The sequence below is a fragment of the Macaca mulatta genome, chromosome 18, assembly GCF_049350105.2.
Source record: "Macaca mulatta isolate MMU2019108-1 chromosome 18, T2T-MMU8v2.0, whole genome shotgun sequence".
NCBI classification, from domain to species: domain Eukaryota; kingdom Metazoa; phylum Chordata; class Mammalia; order Primates; family Cercopithecidae; genus Macaca; species Macaca mulatta.
In genome coordinates this window covers 64,331,215-64,352,781 of record NC_133423.1, presented here as the reverse complement: position 1 = coordinate 64,352,781, position 21,567 = coordinate 64,331,215, and the positions used below count along the sequence as shown (strand labels likewise).

Below are 21,567 nucleotides of genomic sequence, written 5' to 3'. Positions count from 1 at the left end.
GAACTAAACAATACTAAACAATATTTCAATTGCACACAGGAAGAAGAAAGAAACCTAGCCAAAGCAGACACTTACTAAATATAAAATAATTGTACCTTCAAAATTAATTACATATAAACTTCAAAATGCAGATATTTCATAAAGAGAAACACTAATTTTACATTATTAAAGTAAAACTTGGGTGTCTAATCACAGTATTTTTAGATTTTAAGGTTGCCACCTTTAGCACAAGAGTTTGAACAAAGGCTCTTATGTTTAATGCATTAAGAATTTTTCAGAATAATTCTTGATAGGAATGCATGGAATTGTATTGACAACTCCCTTCTCCAAATAGACCCCTTTTCACTTTTCAAAGGCGAAACTCTCCTTTTCTTACTGCCTATCAAGCAGACAAGCATGTAATTAAAACCATTTTACTAATTCTCTTTTTAGTTTAGGTGCCACTGAAAAGCTGCTACTACTCTACTGTTTGAATAATGATTTCTATTATAATCAAGCTGAATCTGAATTGTACAAAGGGTGAGTTTTACCACTGGATTAGATGGAAAAAAAATTAATCTGTAAATTACAAAAAAAAAAAAAGTTTATTGTCACAATTTGAACTCCACAAAACGAGCACATTTAGTACTTACTAGACTCAACTCTTGCCTCATTTATGTATATACTCCTCCAATGTGAAAGAATTGGCAAAACTCACAAAAGATAAAAATTGAAAGTAAATTTTAAGTAAAACTCAAAATAAAAGCCCTAAAATAAGAACATATAGAAATTTAGTTTTCTATTTGGGTCTTTCTCCTCACGAACAAACCTATAAAAACAAAACTTTGTAACGTACAGGGGAAAACAAACTCTACAAATGTACTCACGAATAGATTGCAGGGATTTATATACTTCCTGGTAATTAGCAACTTATATAAAAGCCTTCACAAAATCTGAAAGTAAATATCTGCATGCTCATATAGATTATTAAATACAGATTTCTGTGCTTTGGGTTTTGTTTGCTTTTTGTTTATTTTCTAGTGTTACTAACAGCTTTATTTAGATAATTCACATATACAATTCACTCATTTAAAGTATATAATTCAATGGCTTTTAGTATATTCACAGCTGTACATCTATTACCACAACCGATTTTAAAATGTTTTCTTTACCCAAAAAGAAACCCTGCACCTCACAGCCATCACCTCCCACTCCACTCACCCCTTTCCCCAATCCCAATCCCCTACCATCCAACCTTAGGCAACTACTAATCTACTTTCTGTCTCTATAAGATTTACCTAAACGTTTCATACAAATGGAATCATACAATATGTGGTCCTTTGTGATTAACTTCTTTCACTTATCTCAATGTTTTCAAGTTTCATCCATGTAGTAGATGTATCAGTACTTCATTCCTGTTTATGACTGAATAATACTCCATTAGATGGATATGCTACCGCATTTTATGTATCCATTCATTAGCTGATGGGCATTTGGGTTGTTTCCAATAGATTAATTTTTTTAAACAGTATCTCTTATTTTGTTTTACTTCGTTGACTAAAAGTATTCATCCGATCAAGGCATATAAAGCAACCTCTCCTCAAAGTAAAATAATTTACTTTCTGTTCAAGACCATGGTCAAAAGTATTGAATGTCCCTTAGGGTCAAGTTGTAATATTCTTAAGTAAGGTCTATCATCTTATGTGAGCCTCAAATTTTCTCATTTCTATAATGATAAATTGTCTAGTTACAATGAGACAAGACTATTTCTGAGCGTAAAGTTTTAACTATTTAGAAATTGATGCTTATAATGCAATGTAAAGAATTGTCAAAATAAAGCTGAATAAAACTCCAAATGTAGTATAGTGACACCAGTGTAAAACCACTCCACAGGGAGAAAAACAGAATAATAAATATCCTGATTCCCCCCTCCTCCCTCCCTCCAATCTCTGCCAAGGCTCTCAGTGGCAAATCCTTCTGAAACACAAGGGAGGATCCCACTGCTGAGTCCACACAAATCAGCCTCCTGGGGCAGGGAGTAGATGCAAAGGAGCAAAGAGAAGATCCCCGATCCCCAAACCATTTCAAACAGCTTTTCAGATTTGGCAAGTGAACGGTAAGAGAAGAAATAAAAATGTCAGAGCTGCTAGCTATAAGGTCTCAACATTATTAGCATGAACAATGGCTATCTATAAATACAAAGGTGCCAAACAGTCTAAACCTAAGAACTTGTCAGTACGCACTGCTGAAGCTCAAAGGTTAACAAACACACACACAAACACTCATGTCACTATCAACACCACTTTGAACATTCTGAGATGGAATACACGAATAAATGTTCCTAAATGTTCCCAGCTAGTACAAAACATCAACAAATTTAAAATAAACTGAATTTACTCATACAGCTTATAATGCAGATATTCTGTATTAAAAGTGGAAGATGTGTTAACAGTATGACCAAAATAGCTTCACTGAGCCTTGTTAGAGACTATTGACACTTGATGTTCACATATAAAAATAATAACATTAGCAACCATCATGCAGTGCTAGCAGATTTAAGGGTACACTTGGTTTTAAGAAGGTTGACAAGAAATGCCTTCTTGCTGAAGAAGATATACAGAGTCAAGAACTAACTCATCATGGTGAATTAGATCCCATGCTATTTTAGATACAACCTGACAGGGAATGTGCATTTGAAAAGCTATTCAATCTTCAATCTATTTAATAACATAAAAACCTTAGATTACATAAAGGACAAGTCATTCTCTACTACATAAACCATCTTTATTCTTTCTCTTTTGTTATTTTTGGAAAACGGAAAAACACAATGTTGTCCCATATTATGCAGGGGGCCTATTCCTGGAGTTCCCCCTTAATTTCAGACTAAAAATAACAAGGAATGAAAGGTATTTCTGTTTACCATATGAAATGGAATCACCATGAAAATTAATTCACCTCAACTACTTTGAAAATTATAGTAAACTTGACAAAGTAGAGATGCACATTATTTCACAGCTTGTGCACAAAGTTTTACACCTATCTTTGCATGACAGTATTTTCAATTTTGGAAATGTGATCACACTAATGCCAACCTTTCCTTGGTTTGTTTATGTAGAATTTGACTTGCTTCTTCAAAATTTGTTTGAGGCAACAATCTAAAAAGGTCTATATGATTATTTTGTAAGTGGAAAAAATAGTCAATTTTTTTCTGAACTTGCCGTTATCACTCTGGCTCAATGGATGACAAATTTCTATCTTTCAGAGGAACTACCCTCCTCATTTTGAAGTCTCTCTATAATAGTAATCCCATGTTTTCTTTCATTCCAACTTTCAAGTACCCAGAACCAACAGACTTGGTGACAACCAACTCACCTCAACATTGCTTTCCAGGGTACCTTAGCCTTTTTCAGGTGGATTACCTTAAACATTCCTCCCTCAGATCTTAAAAATAAAAGAGAACATTTATTATCTCATCTATATATTATCAGGATGCAGTCCTTGGGCTTTCCCGGACTTGTTTGATACCTGTGTTACGAGCACACACTGAGAGAACTAGCTGCCCCACTAGAATGCGGGACATATTAAGGCGTCTACCATATTTTATGTGGGAGATCTCCATCTGAGCTGCACTCAGAGCTGACACTGCAACTTTTCTGAAGGCATCTTGAGAAATGGTTGCCTAACCTTCCACCCCATCAGAAACTCCCCTCAAGGTACCATTTCCCTGGGAATGCTATAAAAATGTAATACAAGTAGCTCCTCCCACCACCCCCCAACCAAAATAGTGTGATAAAGTGGAAGTTCACTTTAAGGCCTCCAGTGTATCAACATCCACAAGAAGTCTAGTAGGCAGAGGCAAATAACCAGACTAGTAAACACGGCAACTAACCAGACAGTTAATCCAATCTTCATAGAATCATAGATAGGGTGAAAATTGGGATGTGATTTGGGAACATGGGTTAGAAGAGAGCTGGAATTTTGTAGGTCAAGAAAACTTAAGCTAAACTTACAATCACACTACCCTGTCTATAGAAGGAAATTTACCAAGAGTAAAAGTTGCATAGAAAGTATAGTATTTTCAACTACTGTTACTCCATCTTACAAGTTCAACTACAACTACCACCTTTGTAATTTGTAAAGTGCTTTCATAGTTATTATCTCATCTGAACCATATCACAACCCTATGAGATAGGTATAATTATCCCTGTTTTAGTTGCTAAGGCTTGGAAAAGTACTTGCTAAGGAGCAGAGGTGGGATTTGCACTGGGGTGTCACTGATTCCAAATCAGATGCTCTCATTCCATGGTACCAGGTTGTCTCCTGTAGCATGAGACTATAATCGACCAACACAAAAAGGAGAAAGGGACAGGATGTCGAGCAAACTGCCCAGCTAACACATCTGAGAAGAGAATACATACAGCTAGCCTGTCCTCCATTCCTGAGCTGGACGCTTCACTAGACCAGACGACAAAGCCTTCTGGAATACCTACTGTGAGTGGGGCACTGTGAAGGCAGTAAGCCCACTCCCAGCCCTCACAGAGCTCATGGTGTAACTGGGGACAACACAGTGTAAACAAGTAGTTAAACGTCACAAGATAAATGTGGGGGACAAAAACAGGTAGTAGGGCAGCATGCCAGGAAATGGTAAACAGCACACCATGTCACACCACAAATCACGAGCAATCCATCAGTGGTTGGATTCAAATTAAATTACAATTTGATTTTACTTATTATTCAGGAGACATTCTGTTTTTCAATTATTTTTTCTCCTCCACATTAGCCCACCCATTTTAAAGCCCCAAGCATGGATATGATTTCGTGCCAATAATTTGGAGATAATGATTTGTGTCTCAGTTCTGCCTGCATGGATCTCCTTCTGATAATATGGGGAGAAAATGATGTGTATCGCCCCTCTTTTCAGACTGTAGCCTTGGGGATTTTATTCTTTGTGGGGGCAGGGTCTTAGCTTTTCTGACAGATTTAGGAAACAGGAGGACAGGCATCCAGAACTGAACAAATCTGTCAAACTCATTTTCTTTCACAGTTTTCTCCCAATTTTTGCTCCCTCCCTTTCTCTCTCTCTTTCCCCTTCTTTTGAGTAAGAGGAAGAGTTGGGAAAATACGTATGTGCCGGTTCCTAATAAGTGCTGCTGAGCAAAAATGCAGGTATGTACTAGTCAGAAGGTCACTCTCTGCTCCTTGGAGATGAAGCAGGAAATCAAGCAGGAAAAGCGTAAGTGAATGCAGGGAGTAGAGAAGGCTAGTGGGAGGGACACTCTGTCCATAACTGTCACACCATCATCAGAGCACCGAGCACAGGAGGCCGATCTTTACCTTCCCAGGACTGCACAAGTCTGACCTTCTCTCCCTTCCTCCATTTCTCATCTCCCCATTAGCCAGAAAGCAGGAAAGAATTAAACCTATTTTATTGCTAAATAATTAACAAACTACTGGCATTCTGACAAGTTGGCATGCATTTTCTTAATCAGCAACCCAGTAATTTTGTTTCTAAGCTACTTAAGATAAATACTGTCACTTAAGTATTCTAGATGAGCCTATGTCCACTATCCATTTCCTTGCAGTAGCTTGAGTAATGCTTTCTCTCCCTTTGAGCTTCCTTCTAGGCCAAGTTTGGTTTCTTTTCACACTTACGGATTACATTATTAACCCTAAAGGTGGCAATAATATGCCTAGGATAGTGCCATTAGAAAAAAATGACTAGGTTTATGAGACTTTTAATGATACAATTACTCTTCGAAGATCCTAGGAACTCAACTTACAATAGAGATAATGACATTGCTCTTGATAAGGTCACCAATGATAGCTTAAGCCTAATCGCTAAAGTCCATGATTCTAAAGAATTCTTGTCAAAACATAGCAATGTTTGACAGAGAATCACTTATTCTCTCTGCCTTGAAACTCCCTCTCCCCATGCACCTTGGCCCCAACTATCAGGTTCTCTCATTCTCTCCTTCTCCTCTCCCATTTTCGTGCCTTTTCCTTATCAGACTCTTTTACCTCTCTCTTGGGTAGAGGTGTGCTCCTAGGCACCCTGCTTGAATTTTCTTTATATGCTATAAAAAGTCCTTTCCTAATTACCTACCTGTCTCCAACACTAGCCTTATGTGACCGCCATACCACATGCCTTCCAGCTTCTAAGCAGTGCTGTGCTTGTTGCACTGGAGCGCCTGTATTCACGCGGCTCTGTCTTTCCTCTTCAGTGCCTCCTATCCCCCTCGACACAGGCCTACTCAACCTGGAAGATCCCACCTGGCACAGTTCTTCTCTGTCCTTTTCCTTACCACCATCTGTAATCATGCACTTGTTAACTATCCATCCCACTAGTTCCTTCAGGTCACGGACTCTGTTAAACACTTGTTAAACACTGTTACCCTCTATAATGTAGCAAGTAGCCAATTAAGAGTTCTGAATAATAAAGTAGGTTAGAACATCATGTCCAAATAATAGAGACTAAAAACCCACGAACAATTTTCCATACAACTTTTACATAAAACACAGGAAGGCTTTCTGAGCTTTATGATGTATTTACTATTCCAATGCTTTATTCTTCAAACAAAAGTAATCAACAAAATAACCTCAAATAGTTGTTTATACACAAAGCAGTAATTTCTGCTTCACACAAACAGTAGCATTTGAACATAAGAGTGACAACATATATTCAAAATAAAAATCCATCAATGTTCAAAAGTATATAAACCTTAGTTGGAGTCATGGGTTACATACATGCCTTTATGTGTATGTGTAGATCTATATACACACATATATACTCACACATACTCACCTAGCATCCCTATTACTGTCTTAGCTGTCAGAATATCAACTGTCAATAATGTCACATAAATTACACAGACGGTGGCACAGAATGCTTTTTTCCAAAATATAATCATTTGATAGATGCACATAATACAGAGGATACTGCAAGAATACCAATGAGAATCATCATGCCAGTAATTTGGATTACATTTCCTTCAGTTCTCTAGTGTAAACAAATCTTCTTCCAAATAGCCCTATTAGTAAACGAAATATTTACTACATCGATAAATTTGCCAAAAAATTTACTGACCCAACATGTTTTCAATGTAGAGAAGTTCATTTCACAAGGTGTTTATTTCATGTCCATTGTTGAGGTTCACATACAATGAGGGCCTTTAAAAAGCTTAACAGGCTCAAGTTCTAATGACATTTTCTGAGTTTTTATTTTTAAAAAATCAATACAAAGATAGGATCTCTTAGTTGATTGGTTTTTTTTTCCTTGAAAATTGTAAATCAAGCCCTGAAGATACAGAAAATAAAGACACTATTTTAAATTCTGCTTTTAAAACTGTCCCTCACAATGAGTCTTTACATTTTTACATCTCTTAAGGTGGGGGGAAGAGTGTCACTAAAAGGGTGACCTTGAGCCCTCTTAGCTCACTAAAGGCAGATGACAGAATCTACTCTGCTGAAACTGTAAAGATGATGATGTATGAGAAGCATTTGGACTGGTACCAGGTAAACAGATACGTTAAACACATTTATTGAACGGACAAACTAATGAAGCTACTAGTGGGGGTGTTACAGGCTCTGGAGTGAGAGAATCTGGGTTCAAAATCAGTTTGATATTCTACTAGCCATGTGACCTTGGGAGGCATTTACTTAATACATCTGAGGTTCACTAGCCTTATCTGCAAAAAAGGGTTAACCAGACGACCTTGCTCCTGGGGTTGCTCCAAGATTCGATGAAATAATGCATACAAAGAGCCCAACATGTGTTTAGCCATTCATTATCTTGTTGTTTACATTGTATTAATTTCATTAACATGTCAGAGGTGGTGGGAAGCAGGAAGATTTGCCCAAAAAGTTCTGAGAGACTACAAATTCTCTGCAAGAATTTTTAAAATTAATTTTGGTTTTTATTCATATAATACTTTTTGAAGTTAACAAGAATACTTAATGACAACTTGTATTTACATGAACAAAGAGGTACAAAGCAGTCATGTAAAGGTGAACCTAATATATGGATGATACTCACTTCTCAAGCAAAGATCAAATGAGGCCATTCTGTGCTGTATGAAGACCTTAGCTAGTTTGAATAAGGAAAGCAGTGAGGAAGTCAACTGTCATGACACATGCTTACATGAGAATGCTGAAGCCACCAGCATAATTGTGCAATGTTATTTTTAATAAAACATTACTATCCACGACATTAAATTAATTATCTAATTCCAGTTTAAACTGGTCTTTAGTTTTTGTTTTGTATTTTCAGTAGAGATGGGTTTCACCATGTTAGTCAGGCTGGTTTTGAACTCCTGACCTCAAGTGATCCGCCCGCCTAGGCCTCCCAAAGTGCTAGGATTACAGGCATGAGCCACCACACCCGCATGGGTCTTTAGTTTTTTTGGGTGTGTTTAATTATTTTGCTTTTAAAACTATATAAGCCATATATAATAGTAAAGGTTTAACTAGTTTTGTATGTTACATGTTTATAATTATCGTAATATAATTTAACTCCTAACTAAAGGAGGCCCTTTTCATTTATCAAGCTTGAGAAACATTGTTTTCAGGAAATGTGTGGATTATCAGATCTCTCATAAAATTATAACTAAATAAAATAACTCTGCAAATCTGTGATAGATGGAAAAGCAAAAGAGTATGAAAATTAAATGCTATAATGCATAGGAAGTACTCTATATAGTAGCTGTCACTTGCCTTGATAAAAATTTGCCTTTATCATTAGCATATCTTAATCATCAGTCGTCATCAACTATGGAAGCACCTATTCATCTTCTATTTTAGTACCAGGGTGGAAAAGTGGGTACTAAACAGTTTTCATCAAATAGCCAAATTGGTAATAAATGTTAATTTTGCCCTTCCTATTTTAAATAGTTACTGTTGTCTGGAACACTGGCCACACTGCTTGCTGTTTTAAGCCTACTAAAACTGCTAAAAGCCAACTAGTGAGTAATGGTATAGTATTCTGCTTGTTTACAATCAGAAGTTTATAAGCAGAAATCATAATCTTTGGAGTCAACAGCCAAAGAATGAATTACATCAAAGATTAACAGAATCTCCTAAACGAACAACATGAAAATTTACAAAGGAAGATGTTATCGGATCAGAAATTAAAATAAGACTGAAAGAAATTCTTTAATAAGAAAAATCATCACTGCAAGAACATTCAAACATTCCTGCATATATTAGACCAAGGCATCTGTCAGTGTGGTCTGAAATCCCAGAAATATCATCGTTTTTTAACACTAGAAGTCCTCCAAAATAGAGGACTAAGCAGAAAAAATAAAAACAAATTGCAAAACATTTATCCTATTCCCAAAGAAAATAAATAGTGAGGGCCAGGCTCCGTGGCTCACGCCTGTAATCCCACCAGTTTGGGAGGCTGAGGCGGGCGGAACAATTGAGGTCAGGATTTTGAGAGCAGCCTGGCTAGCATGGTGAAACTCCGTCTCTACCAAAAATACAAAAATTAGCCAGGTCTGGCAGTGTGTGTCTACAGTCCCAGCTACTCAGGAGGCTGAGGCAGGAGAATTGCTTGAACCCGTGATGTGGAGGCTGCCCTGAGCTGAGACTGCACCACTGCACTCTAGCCTGGGTGACAGAGTGAGACCCTGTCTCAAAAAACACAAAAAACAAAAAACAAAAAACAAAAAACAAACAAAAAAAAAAAAACAAGAAAAAGAAAAGGAAAAGTGAACATCATTAACATTTATTCTTCTTCCATTAAAATGGAAGCTTTGCAAAATTCTGGATACCAAATCAAATCTGTGGCCACGGCAAAAGGACATGTTTTTACCACAGCTTTATCAACATCAAAGTTGGACATAAACTTTGTATCAAAAGACATCCCTCCCACAGAATATATTCTGATTATTTGTAAAATGTCCTTCATGCAGGACAGATTACATTCCTTTTGCATTTCTGCTTGTCATGAAAATGAAGTTCAAAGCTAAAATTTTAGAGTATGCTTCTGAAGATACATTCTGTGTCTCAGAACTCTCTAGGTTAACTGACAGGATTCTCCAGCGCTGAGAGAACCCAGATCAGCTGTTGACCTTCTGGAACTGTGCAAACACTGTATGATTTAATATATATAAGCAAAGTAGTGATGTACACATGTAAATGAAAATGGAGATTCATTAACCTCAATGTCTTGAGAAAAATAATAGGATATCTGAACTTCAGCAATGGGAAAGGTAGAGTGTTGGGGAGGAACTTAACTAAAGATGGATTAAGACAGCGGAGACTATAGTTGGTGACCATTAGGATACTGAGGCAATGGAGGGCAATGACGCTATTTCTGACGTCAGGACAAAGTACCAACTCCTAAGAGTGGCAGTGTTAGCCCTTCCTGACCTTGCCTGCCTGCCTGCCTGCCTCACCTCCCTCATATTTGATATTCCAGCTATACTGAATTCTCCCTCCCAATACAGTGCTCCTCCAAGCACCTAGGCATTTGCACGTTTAATTTTTTTTTTTCCTGAAATACCCTTCTCTAGCTGAAAAACTTCTACTTACCTTTTAAGACCCTAACATGTCCACACAATAACAGTTTTCTATACTCTTCCCCCCAGCAGTTTAACCCCCGTCATTTATGCAGTCAAAGTATGCTTCTCACTCTTCTACTGTCAGCATGCTTATTTCACATTTGGTTGAATAATCAAATTCGTGATAACTTAGAAAAGGACTTCTCCTCCGGACATTAATAACCCATTCCTCCACACACTTATCAGAGTAGAGCCTACCTTGAACTGCCATTATTTGCTTATCGTGTTTTAATAATGGGCTTTTGGTTCCTTAAGTCTTCAGAAATGTTTCTTATTTAACTCTGTCCCTAGCAACTTAGTAAATCCTCAACAAATATATGCTCAATAAAATCGTAAAATCATCTAATATTTAGCTATCTAAATTGTCTACAATTCCAACCTATGCTTAGCATCATTTCTCAAGATAAAGCTGTGGTAAAACATAATTCCTCTCATCAACATCCATGAATGGGTTAATGAATACGTGTTTTTTCTCACCCTCCCTTCAGATTACAAAAACCCTTGCTCTCTAAACATTATTTTTCTATTGCTTTCTTTAATCTCTCTATTAATTCTTAGGATGCAATACATGCAGAAGGTAGTATTTTACAATAGAGCACAGCGTAAAGTTTACATGACTTTCAATCCTGTGTGGGTCTGAGTCCTGTCTAGAAACAATCAGAATACATATTCAACTGTATTTGGGTCTCTCCAATTATTTGTTATTCTATAGCTAAGTGCCTTCCCTTGATGCAAATTATTCTGCTTTTTAAGAGGTCACAGTTTTGTTTCATAATCCCACTGAATGAAAATCTTTTCCTTTGCAGGATAAATTTATTTTAAAACAAAACCAAGGCAAAGCAAAAATTGATGTTGCGGTTAATGTTTTAAGGAGTAAAGATTCTCAATTCCAGTTCTGCTATCAAATCAGAGGCAAGCCAACAAACCCCTGAGAAGGGGAGAGCCTTGTTAAGCAGGACACTGTCCTAAAACCACAGATCTGCATCGTCATGGTAATGCCCTATGATGGACACTTTGTTCTCGCACGTTTAGCAGGTCACTGCTTTTAAAGGTAAATTCCACCCCCAACTCAGAAAACATGTGTCATGTGACCATAGGGCCTTAACTGATTTTTTTAGAACTGGCCCATTATTTTATGAGCAATTTTTTAAAGCAGCAAAATATAATTTTAGCAAGTGGAAACATGAGGCCAGAAAAACATCTTCTTACATTTAACACATGAATTGAAATTCTCCAGAAGAGCATTACTAGAGTATGATCCAGAGACCCTGAGGAGCTTTCAGTGACTAATGAGAGGTTCCTCAGGAAGAGGACACAGCGCTGAAACTCAAAAGAGAAACAGAAATGTGCTGGTAATTAATTTACCTGAAGGTTGAGGAAAGACAAGATCCTGAGGGCAAAGCAAAAACTAAAATGACACTGGCTTTAAGGGCAAAGAGAGAATTAGCAATAAAGAGGAAGGTCACTACCTGTGAAATCCAACACAAGCCCGAGGCCTCCCAGCAATGATCTGAAAACCACGAATAACACCAGAATTCAGAAATCTGTGCTTTCACTTCCTGTTTAATAAGGCAACTGGAAAGAACCTCTATTTCCATTCAAAATGAAATTAAAATTCCACAGAAATTATGTTAAAACGCAAGTTTACAGTTCCAATGGGTTTCTGCCATAAAGCTGCCTTGCTTAGTTTCTAAATTTTGAGGTTGTGAGATGACAGCACCCACATTTAATAACTAGGTCTTTCAAAAATTAGCAAAGCATAAGACAACAGAAAAAGAAATACTTAAAAAAACCTGAAACCTTTGATTATCAAAAAATGCTGAAACAAATTACCATAAATCTTAACAGAGTTTAAATTTATTTTGTTTGCATACTGCTTACAGCTTATTTGTGAAATCATGCTCATGCTAAGATTTAAACAAATGACCAACCTAATTTAAGAATGATACAGTAAATTGGGAAAGATGCAATACTCCTTCACTCAATCAGCTACTATTACTGAGCACCGCGGATCCTCAGTTAATATTCCACCTTCACAATACAATCCTGTGAACGGCTTGTAATACAAAGAAAAATATTTAACACAACTGAAAAAGGCCCATTCCTCTGCTTATTCCAGATTTCCTGTAATGTACAGATTTCCTATCAACTTAGCACCTATTAACTACTGGAGAGCATAGTTGTGCCAGAGTCAGCACCTTTCCTTCCATCTTGAAAGTCTTCTCTGCCCAGAAGCAAGCAGCCCACTGAGCACCCAGCTACAGGATCAAGAGTAAATGATTAAACTCTTGGCCTTGGCTTCCTCATCTGAGAAGAGGCTGCTGTGATGCTCAACCATAAGCAAAGGACCTCGCATGACTCCCTGTACACCACAGGAATTAGTTACACAGAGTCTCATCATTCAAGATACAGCCCAAGATGCTATTCATTCACCTAGGTCAGGATAAGCTCTCCTTTTCTGGATTTTTTAACTCTTAACAGTTTAGCGTATCACTGCTTTTTGAAATTGTTTACTTATGTTAGTGTTCTCCCTAGCTGTACTTCATACCAGTTAGGGCAGATCCCATCATATACACTGAAGCACTTCCTAAAGTACTAGTCAAAATAACTGTCCATTAATTCATTTATCCTTGAAAGCCTGAGAAAATCCATTTTTTAAAAAATAGACGACTGAAAGCTAGAAAGAACAACTTTTAGAAAATGTTTTAAAAGTATCAGAAACTCCCCTACAAACAGGATACTTTAAAAGTCTTTTACAAACTAGCTGTAATATTTTATCTGAAAATATTTAGCAAGTCATGATATTATAAATCTATTTCTCGGACATCCAAAAAAAGTAAATTTTGCCATATATAAATCAAATACATAATTAATTGTATTATTTCACTTAAGTGTAACAATGCTTCATGGATAAAATACCATCTGGCTTCAGGACTGTCTACAAAACTTCCCTGAATAATGACGATGTTGCATTTATAAAATTGACCCTTTCTTATGCTACAGCATTATCATAAGTTGACAATGGTTTAATGCTTAGCTCAGAGGCTGCTGAGCTTCATATATAAGTTAGCATTAAGGTAATAAAATATATGTGAATAATGCTTATCAAAGGTTACACATTTTGGAACAGGGTATTACATTTGATCAAATTATATAACATAAGCCGGCAAGGAAGGAAGGAGTTTAGCATTTTCCTCTTTGTCATCTTTTGAATACCATCTTTTTCAGTGTCAGCTCTTCAAGTCACATAATCAAGTCCAGGTTGAAGTTCATAGTCTTGTAAAATCTTGCTATAAACTACTGAGAATCTTTTTGTGAGAAAAATGACTGATCTAATATTTTCTTGCTATAAGGATCACAGTCAATTTAGGATTTCTAAAAAGTGTTTAAATTGACAACAGCCTGTACTCCCACCATTTTGGGAAGCAGAGGCAGGAGGACTGCTTGAGCCCAGGAGTTAAGAGACCAGCCTGGGAAATATAAGGAGACTCTTGTCTCTTAAAAAAAAAAAAAAAAAAAAAAAAAATTAAACGATTAGCTGAGTGTAGTGGCTCACACTTATATTCCCAGTTACTCTGGAGGCTGAGGTGGGAGGATCACTTGAGCCCCAGAGACTGAGGCTGGAGTGAGCTATGATCACACGACTGCACTTCAGCCTGGCCAACAGAGCAAGACTCTAAATAAATAAATAATAGGGAACATAATACTTATAGGCATTGTTACATTTCTTCACTAGAGACACCATAACAAAGGTTGGCCAGCCTAACAAAAGTAGATCAAGTTCTTGAGTATATTTGCCACATCAGAGATTTTAATAGGCAACCCCCATCCAAAAATTAATTTATATTTTTTTCCTACAAACTGCTCAAAGATTCACAAAGCAATTCTTATCATTTCATTAATCCTATTTTATATTAGATCATAAAATGGTGCATTACACATGTTGTTTTATGACCACACAGCTGTTCCTTAAATAGTTGCTGCCTTAATTGAACTTGAGCTGTGGTTTCTTGAATATAATGAAAACATACTTTCAAAAAATGCATTATTTGGGAGACATGGAAAAAGAACAGGAAAATACTGTCAATACCCACAGAAAACAGTTAATATCATCTCTTAAGAAAAGTATTTCAGCACTGGTGGAAGGCTGGATTGCACCAACTAGAAGGTTCTTTCCCACCCTCCTGTGACAACAGGGTTAGGGTTTGCTGTCCTTCACAGTGAACGAAAGTAGCAGAGTTTAAAAATACCTTTTGATTATCCTAAAAGCAAGTAACAGTTGATGCCAACTGAGCAAAAAAGAATGTTAATATTCAATTTCCTGCCTATGGACTTCCTAGGGGAGAGACCTGGTAAAACATGCTCGTTGCTGTTGATCTGGTTGCAGAGCTATTCTTTCAATTAGCTACTGGAGACACAGACACTATAATTAAATAACTAAAGATAATACCCCCAAGAAACTCATTTTCAGCATCAGACCAAGACTGCAGTATTACCTTGCCTGAATTTTGTATTTTATTGTCCCAGTCCACTCTATGCTGAAGATACTAATAGACAAATAGCCAAAAATCACTTGGAAAACAGAACTAAAAAGAAAATGAAAGGCTTTGATCCAATAGAAACATGGATAGCTGGACCACATTGGACTGAGTAGAAAACATCAAGAAAAAAATTGTTTTAAAAATCTTTAAAGTGCAATTTAATGAATTATTAAAATTTGAAAAAGACCTTAAATTAAGATCATTTTATGAATAAGGAAACTAACCTCCCAGAGGTATGTGACTTTTCTAAGGTAACAAAGCTAGTTACTTGCTGAATAAGAACTAGCATACAGATTTTTCTTATTTATATTCAGGCTAAGATTTAGTACACTAGTTCCCTATACCTTACGTAAGTTTTGTGTGAATATGCTCTTTCAATCATAACAGGTGTGATGGATTGTAAGGTCGACTGAAAACATACACACCCTGTAGTTGACTGACTTCATGTTTGTCTGCTGAGGCAAATGGATATAGGACTAGTTAGCACCAGGCCAGGGCTGACAATCACTGCCCTAATCCAGTATTTTGAGAAAATACTACGGTGGCTTGTGAGCAACTCCTCACATTCACATTTTCTTATGAGGGTGGGCGGGTAAGTATTTTGATTTAATGAGTTCTACCTCTCTCTTTCTGAGCTCAGTGGACAGCAATTTTGCCGAGTTTAGAGAGCTGTGTCTAACTTGGTTCACATATAATCTGAAGTCTGTCCTGGGTAGCCAGTAAGCAAATCAGCCATGAAGACTTCTGTCTGACAAATTCAAATGAACAAACACCAACAGTACAACACTCGGTGATAGGAACTGGCATACACGGATCTGATTTATTTAATTCTCTGTATACCTATTAGCCTCTGAGCTTTTAGAAATAATCACTCAGGCAGTGCCTATCACTTTTATTTTGCCTGAGAACTCGCAAGCAATACTGAGGAAAAAATCCAACAGGGCAGAGCCTCCAAAAATGTCACTGAACTCTAACACAGCAGGGAAGGGAATTCCTTATTTGATGTTATTCTTTCTTTGCTGTTTTGTTTTTATGAGAAGATACAACAGTACAAAATAGTACAAAATAACAAGAACAGTTAAGAGTCACCACCATTTCAGGAGTTGCTTTTTTGTCTTCATCTGTGGTCAACCTTCTGAAAAATGGCCAGAGAATCTCCCTCTTTATCTGGTTTCTCCAAGTCACATAGCGGAAGAAAGCCAGTTTTAACACTATTTCCAAGAAAGGGAATAGTAATTGGAAGTAACATGCAGTACAAAATGAAAAAAAAAGGACACACACACACAAACACACACCCCCCCCCCCATAAAATATCAAAGTCCCAGCCTGCTCTTATCAGCTTATGGGCCAGCTAAACAACCGTTTCTTCCACTTTGACCTGTTCCTTCAACCTCAACCACCCAGCAAAACCCTAAAATTGGGATCAATACAGCAAAGCACGATCTCTCATTCAGATGCAGGAAGCTGAAAACTTTTGGGGGAAAATTGTGCTGTGCTTCTCCTCCTATCCATGACTTGAGTCCTAATCTGGTAACCAGTAACAATGAATTTTTTTAGGTGTCCTTGGTACAGCTCTTTCTCAATTCCCTCAGAGACTATTCTAGACCATCACTAGGCTCTGGACCAACAGGTGATTTATCTCCTGCTCTCCTGAAAAGATGAAGGCCACCAGCCCTGGTCAAAGCTGAATTTCCCACTCCACTCTTCTATCTAAAATATACTATATGTAGAGAGAGCCATACCCATCCCTAACTCTGAACTCCTCCTCCTGTTGGAGACTGACTTCCCAATTGAGTTCCTGACCCTGACTTCCTCTAGAGACACAGATTATCTTCAGTCCTTTCCATTTTTCCATTTTTCTCTTTAAACTTTCCTTGTACACAGCCATAAACTTAAAAAATGGTCATTCCTCCCACCACCGGCCTTCTCTTAGTGTTCTAAGCTCTATTAAGCAGTCTCTTTCTTGCTCTCTTTCTCTTACACTTACACAAACACACACTCTATCTCCTCCAACTCAAACATATTGAGAAAAGACACTTCCCTAGCTAGCAAGCACAGCACCGCAAGCACTGCATTCTACTTGTTCACCCGCTCCTCTGCACATGCATGGTTTTCCACCTCAGTATCCTCATTTCCACCCTGCCCCTCAAATCTTAACCGTCCAAGGCATCATTCCTATATCACGGCTCTTCTCATTCACCTTGTATGGTTGCAACCACTACCACATAGTATCAACAAACAACTCCCTACTGTTGACTGCTACATCTGCACCTTCTAGCCAAGACTTAACCTCCATCTTCAGAAAATCATGTTTAAATATCTACTTTGTACTGACTGACATTGTCATGTCCATAAGCATCTCAAAGTCACACTTCTGATGGAAATCTTCAACTCTGTTCTCAATCTGGTCCCATACTCTACATTCTTATTCTCAACCCTAGAGTCACAATAATCGTTGAATCCCTAGTGCATAACACTGTGTTTGGGACTTAGTAAGTACTTAATGTGCTCAATGAATGAAATGATTAATTACTTGCAATATTATAATTTCCTAAGTAATTAGTATTTAGGTCATGTGAACTAATCATATGATAGTCAATGTCACAGGACACAGGTTATTAACTACCACGGTACCCATCTTCTCTGAAGGAGAATAAAAATATTATCCATCTGGAATCATGCTCACCACTGTATTATAAACTTGACAGAATACAAGACCTTTGAGACTATGTTAATTTTCGCCTAACACAGGGAGAACGTCAACCTTCTAGCAGGCAGCAACAGTACAGCTAAATTCACTCTGGAACAACCTGGTTTGCAATTGAGAAGTTGATACAATTAAGAAAATGTGTTTATACTGTTCTAAAGAAGGGATTAACGGGGTTATTATACTATTTCATTATCCTAACGAAGTAGTTTCCAGTTTTATAACTACCCTATAGTCCTTTTCAACATTATAACTCCATAGTTCTTCGGTTATTGTTAGGCTTAAACATTTCCTCTACTACATATAACTCTTTAAATCTCTTAGTCAAACTTTGCTAATTGCCTTATTTATTAAGTCTTCATTGTTTTTATGTAAAAGGTCCATTTATTTATCATTCAATCACACTACGGTCTCCCACTGAGAAAGGCTGTGTACCTAACAAAAATCTTCAGAGCATACTCAGGAAAAGAGCCTATTTCCTTCTGTGTGAGTCAGCATCACATCCTGTCAAAAATCAGGACCCTATGAGCTCTCTGGGGACACTGACCATGGTTCTAAATAGTATATGAATCTGGACAATTACAAATGTATGTTTTTGCTTTTTGCTCACACACAAGACACACTAGGGGCTTGCCTCTAGTTGAATGGCTTCTTGTTTTCACTCAGTTTCCAGCCTATGCTCTCATCTCATTAGAATTTCAGTATCCTCTGGTCTTGCAGAGTTCCCTTTACCTTCTTTTGTATCAGATAAAAGATGGTAATTTACGTCTAATTAACGGAACTGAGTCATAATGAGTTCTTTTCTCTTAGACAGCATTTGAATGTCCAAAATAACCAGAGAGATTGGGCTTTTTAGTCTTGCTCCAGTTTAAGGTTTTATAACACAATGCTCTCATTCAGGCCTCCTACTTTGCATACAGTCAGAGGGCTGGAGGTTATCCACATTGTGAAATTCTTTGGCTAGTTATGCCCAGAGTGACTGAATGGCAGGCAGGCTGAATTTAATATTTTCTGCTAAGCAGCTCTGTTGAGACAGCCAAGCTTACGATTGCATCCTTTTTATGTCTCTTACTTATACTTTGAAATGCTATCTTTTGCCAGTTGATGAATTTGATAGCATTCTTTATGAGATCAATTTCCTTGAGAAAGATCCAAAAGGCAGGATGAAAGACAAGTTTGATGCAAAGCACACAAAGGGCTGTGCATCTGTGTGAAGAGAAGCATGATAAAGCATAAAGCAGTTCTCCCCACACCATGATGAGGGACAAAGACGTAAACACAACAAGCCCGCCTAACGAAAGCAAAAGCACATGTTCTAACGGGAGCAGTAACCAGGTTAAAATACTCGAAGCATCTTCTTCCTCTCTTATGCCAGAGCACTTTAAAATGCCCTCTATACGTGACGGCATGCCAACACAAACAAACCGCAGGGGCTGAACTCCACTGGCATCCTGCCGTCCTGAAATGACACCAGTTAGATACACTGGGTTTTTACTCCTGGGACGGTCTTCAACCAAGCTTTTTATTACATTGGGTTAAGAAGAAAAAAAAAAAAAATCCTTCTCTCTACACTTCAAAATTCAAATATGTATTCCTTTGATAGGATATTGTTATATTAAAAATACTGTGGCAATATCACTTGTCATCATGTTCTACTGACACACATATTCACCTCTGCTCCAAACTTCACAGGCTCAGCCACTCAAAGGAAGAAAAAAAACAAAAACAAAACAAAACAAAAGAATGAATGAAAATAAAAAACAAACAAAAAATAAGGCTGACCAAACTTTCATGATGGGAGCCCTGGGACTGGGAAATTATAGCTGTATTATAAAGGACAGGCAAACCACACTACAGATACTCAGGTTTTTACTCTCTCCCGCCTCATTTTTTTTTCTCCCCCTCAAAGAGGGAGTGAATGTGAAATTTACACAGACAAGCTCAATAGATACACTTGATTTGTCAAATGGAAAGATGACCCTTCAGTAACTAGGGCTGCTTGGTGAAAATATTAAACCAGACAGTAAGTCAGAGAAAATTAAATACTACCTTGATTAATTAGGCTTAATGGGTGAGAAGCAACTAATTTATAACATTACACTGACAAAAATAGGTTAAAGAAAAAGGAGGCTGTTTCACATCAGATTAAAGTATAATTTCTTTTTCTACTTTTCTTGGGGAAGGAATATATTGATACTCATTAAGTCAACTACATTTTTGAATGTAGTTGACTTATATAAGTTGATATAAACAAAAATCACCGTAGACACAGTCTTTGCCCCTTGAGACTCAAAATCTAACGTGAAAAATAAAACATACGTAAGCCCTGAACATGCAAATGAGTTTTAATGTTAATTTATCAATCTGACACTTGAACCATAATTTTTTTCATTCAAATTAAATCAAAAATCATTTGGATATCTCCAAGTTAGCTCAGATACCCTTTCTAAATTAGAGCAGAGTGAATTAACAGCACAAGGAACCTTGCAATCCTGCCTTTCAGCCTCATGTGCTTGAAGGCTTTCAGACCCTTAAGGTGATGGGGAGGAAATGTCCTGAGGAGTATGTAAGTCTGTCCCAGAGGCATCTGGTGAGCTAGGCACCTCCCAAAGGAAGCAGACAGAGGAAGAGGGTTTCTAGCACAGACAGCACCTGCAGGGGTTTGAAAGGGTTCCTAAGGGGGCGGGCGTGTTCCCTGACAACCACCTTACAGCAAGTCAAGTGTTTCTAAACTGGGGGCCTTCTATGCAGAGCAAAAGATAGCCACCATACAAAGAAGCCAAAGTGTGAAATGAGTGGAGGCAGATATTGCATATCAGGACACAAAATACAAATTCTACGCTGGGTGTCAGAAAAAGACTACAGTGCCAATTCAAGAGGAAACAAACCTGACTTGAAAAAATATTAATATCTAGATTATTACACTTTAGTATAATTTACAAAATAGCGATTCTTAAAGAGCTTTGGAAACAAAAGCCTATACACTGTGACTTAGTTTCATTCATTTGCTCTTTCTCATAACTGAATAGAAGTAGAAAAGAAAAGAGGAGGAACAGAGCTCATCAGGAGTACATCTCCTTTACATGTCATTCAACCCTAGCACACTGGAAAAGCCTGCTTATAATAAAGAACCTCATAATATAGAAACCTCATGAAAACCTAAACGCCAAACCTAGATCTTTGACTCTCTACCAGATGAGGACACCATCAAATGATAATTTTCTAGAAAAAAGATTTTAGCACCTCAAATAAAAGAGTGATAAACACAACGAAATTCTTTCTATATAATAACTACAACAGAAAAACAATATTCAGTCACAACTTACAATAACCAATCACATATATTTCCTCACATTATAATTATAAAATCTTCACATTTTAATCACTATAGTCAGTAGCATTTCCTAGAAGGAAAATTTTTAAAGGGTTATTATGCCTTACTATACATATGGGTTATCTAATTTCCATAATCTTTTTTTCACCAAAAAATTGCATATAAATTGATAGTCTGTAAATAGAGTTATACTTTAAATGTCCTTGAATTATTTAAGTAATTTAAAGAAATTTCAATTGCAATTTTGTTCAAGTCCAATAATCTTTTCTAAAGCAAATGGTTATATCTAATTTATGCATTTCCTAATTGGTCCAATCTGTAACGGGTTTTCTTAAAACAAGATTAAAGAAAGTAGAGTTAGCCAAATTCATAATTAGTACTCTTCACCAGGTCTTATCCCAAGAGATGCACTTAGCAACAAATATTTAATGGACACCTGCTACCCTG

The 21,567-nt window shown here is 37.1% G+C and overlaps 1 protein-coding gene across 2 annotated transcripts in view; it reads right to left on the bottom strand.

Annotated features, from left to right (window-relative positions):
- The window catches only part of CDH2 (cadherin 2), a 232,169-nt gene that overhangs the window by 121,787 nt on the left and 88,815 nt on the right, over window positions 1-21,567 (bottom strand). The window contains exon 1 of one of the 2 annotated variants that reach the window (XM_077975545.1): window positions 12,008-12,115. The exons of the other annotated variant lie outside the window; for it this stretch is intronic. The gene's annotated coding sequence lies outside the window, so the exon portion shown is untranslated. Of the gene's footprint in view, window positions 1-12,007; window positions 12,116-21,567 lie in introns of those variants that run through there. 2 annotated transcript variants of the gene reach the window in all.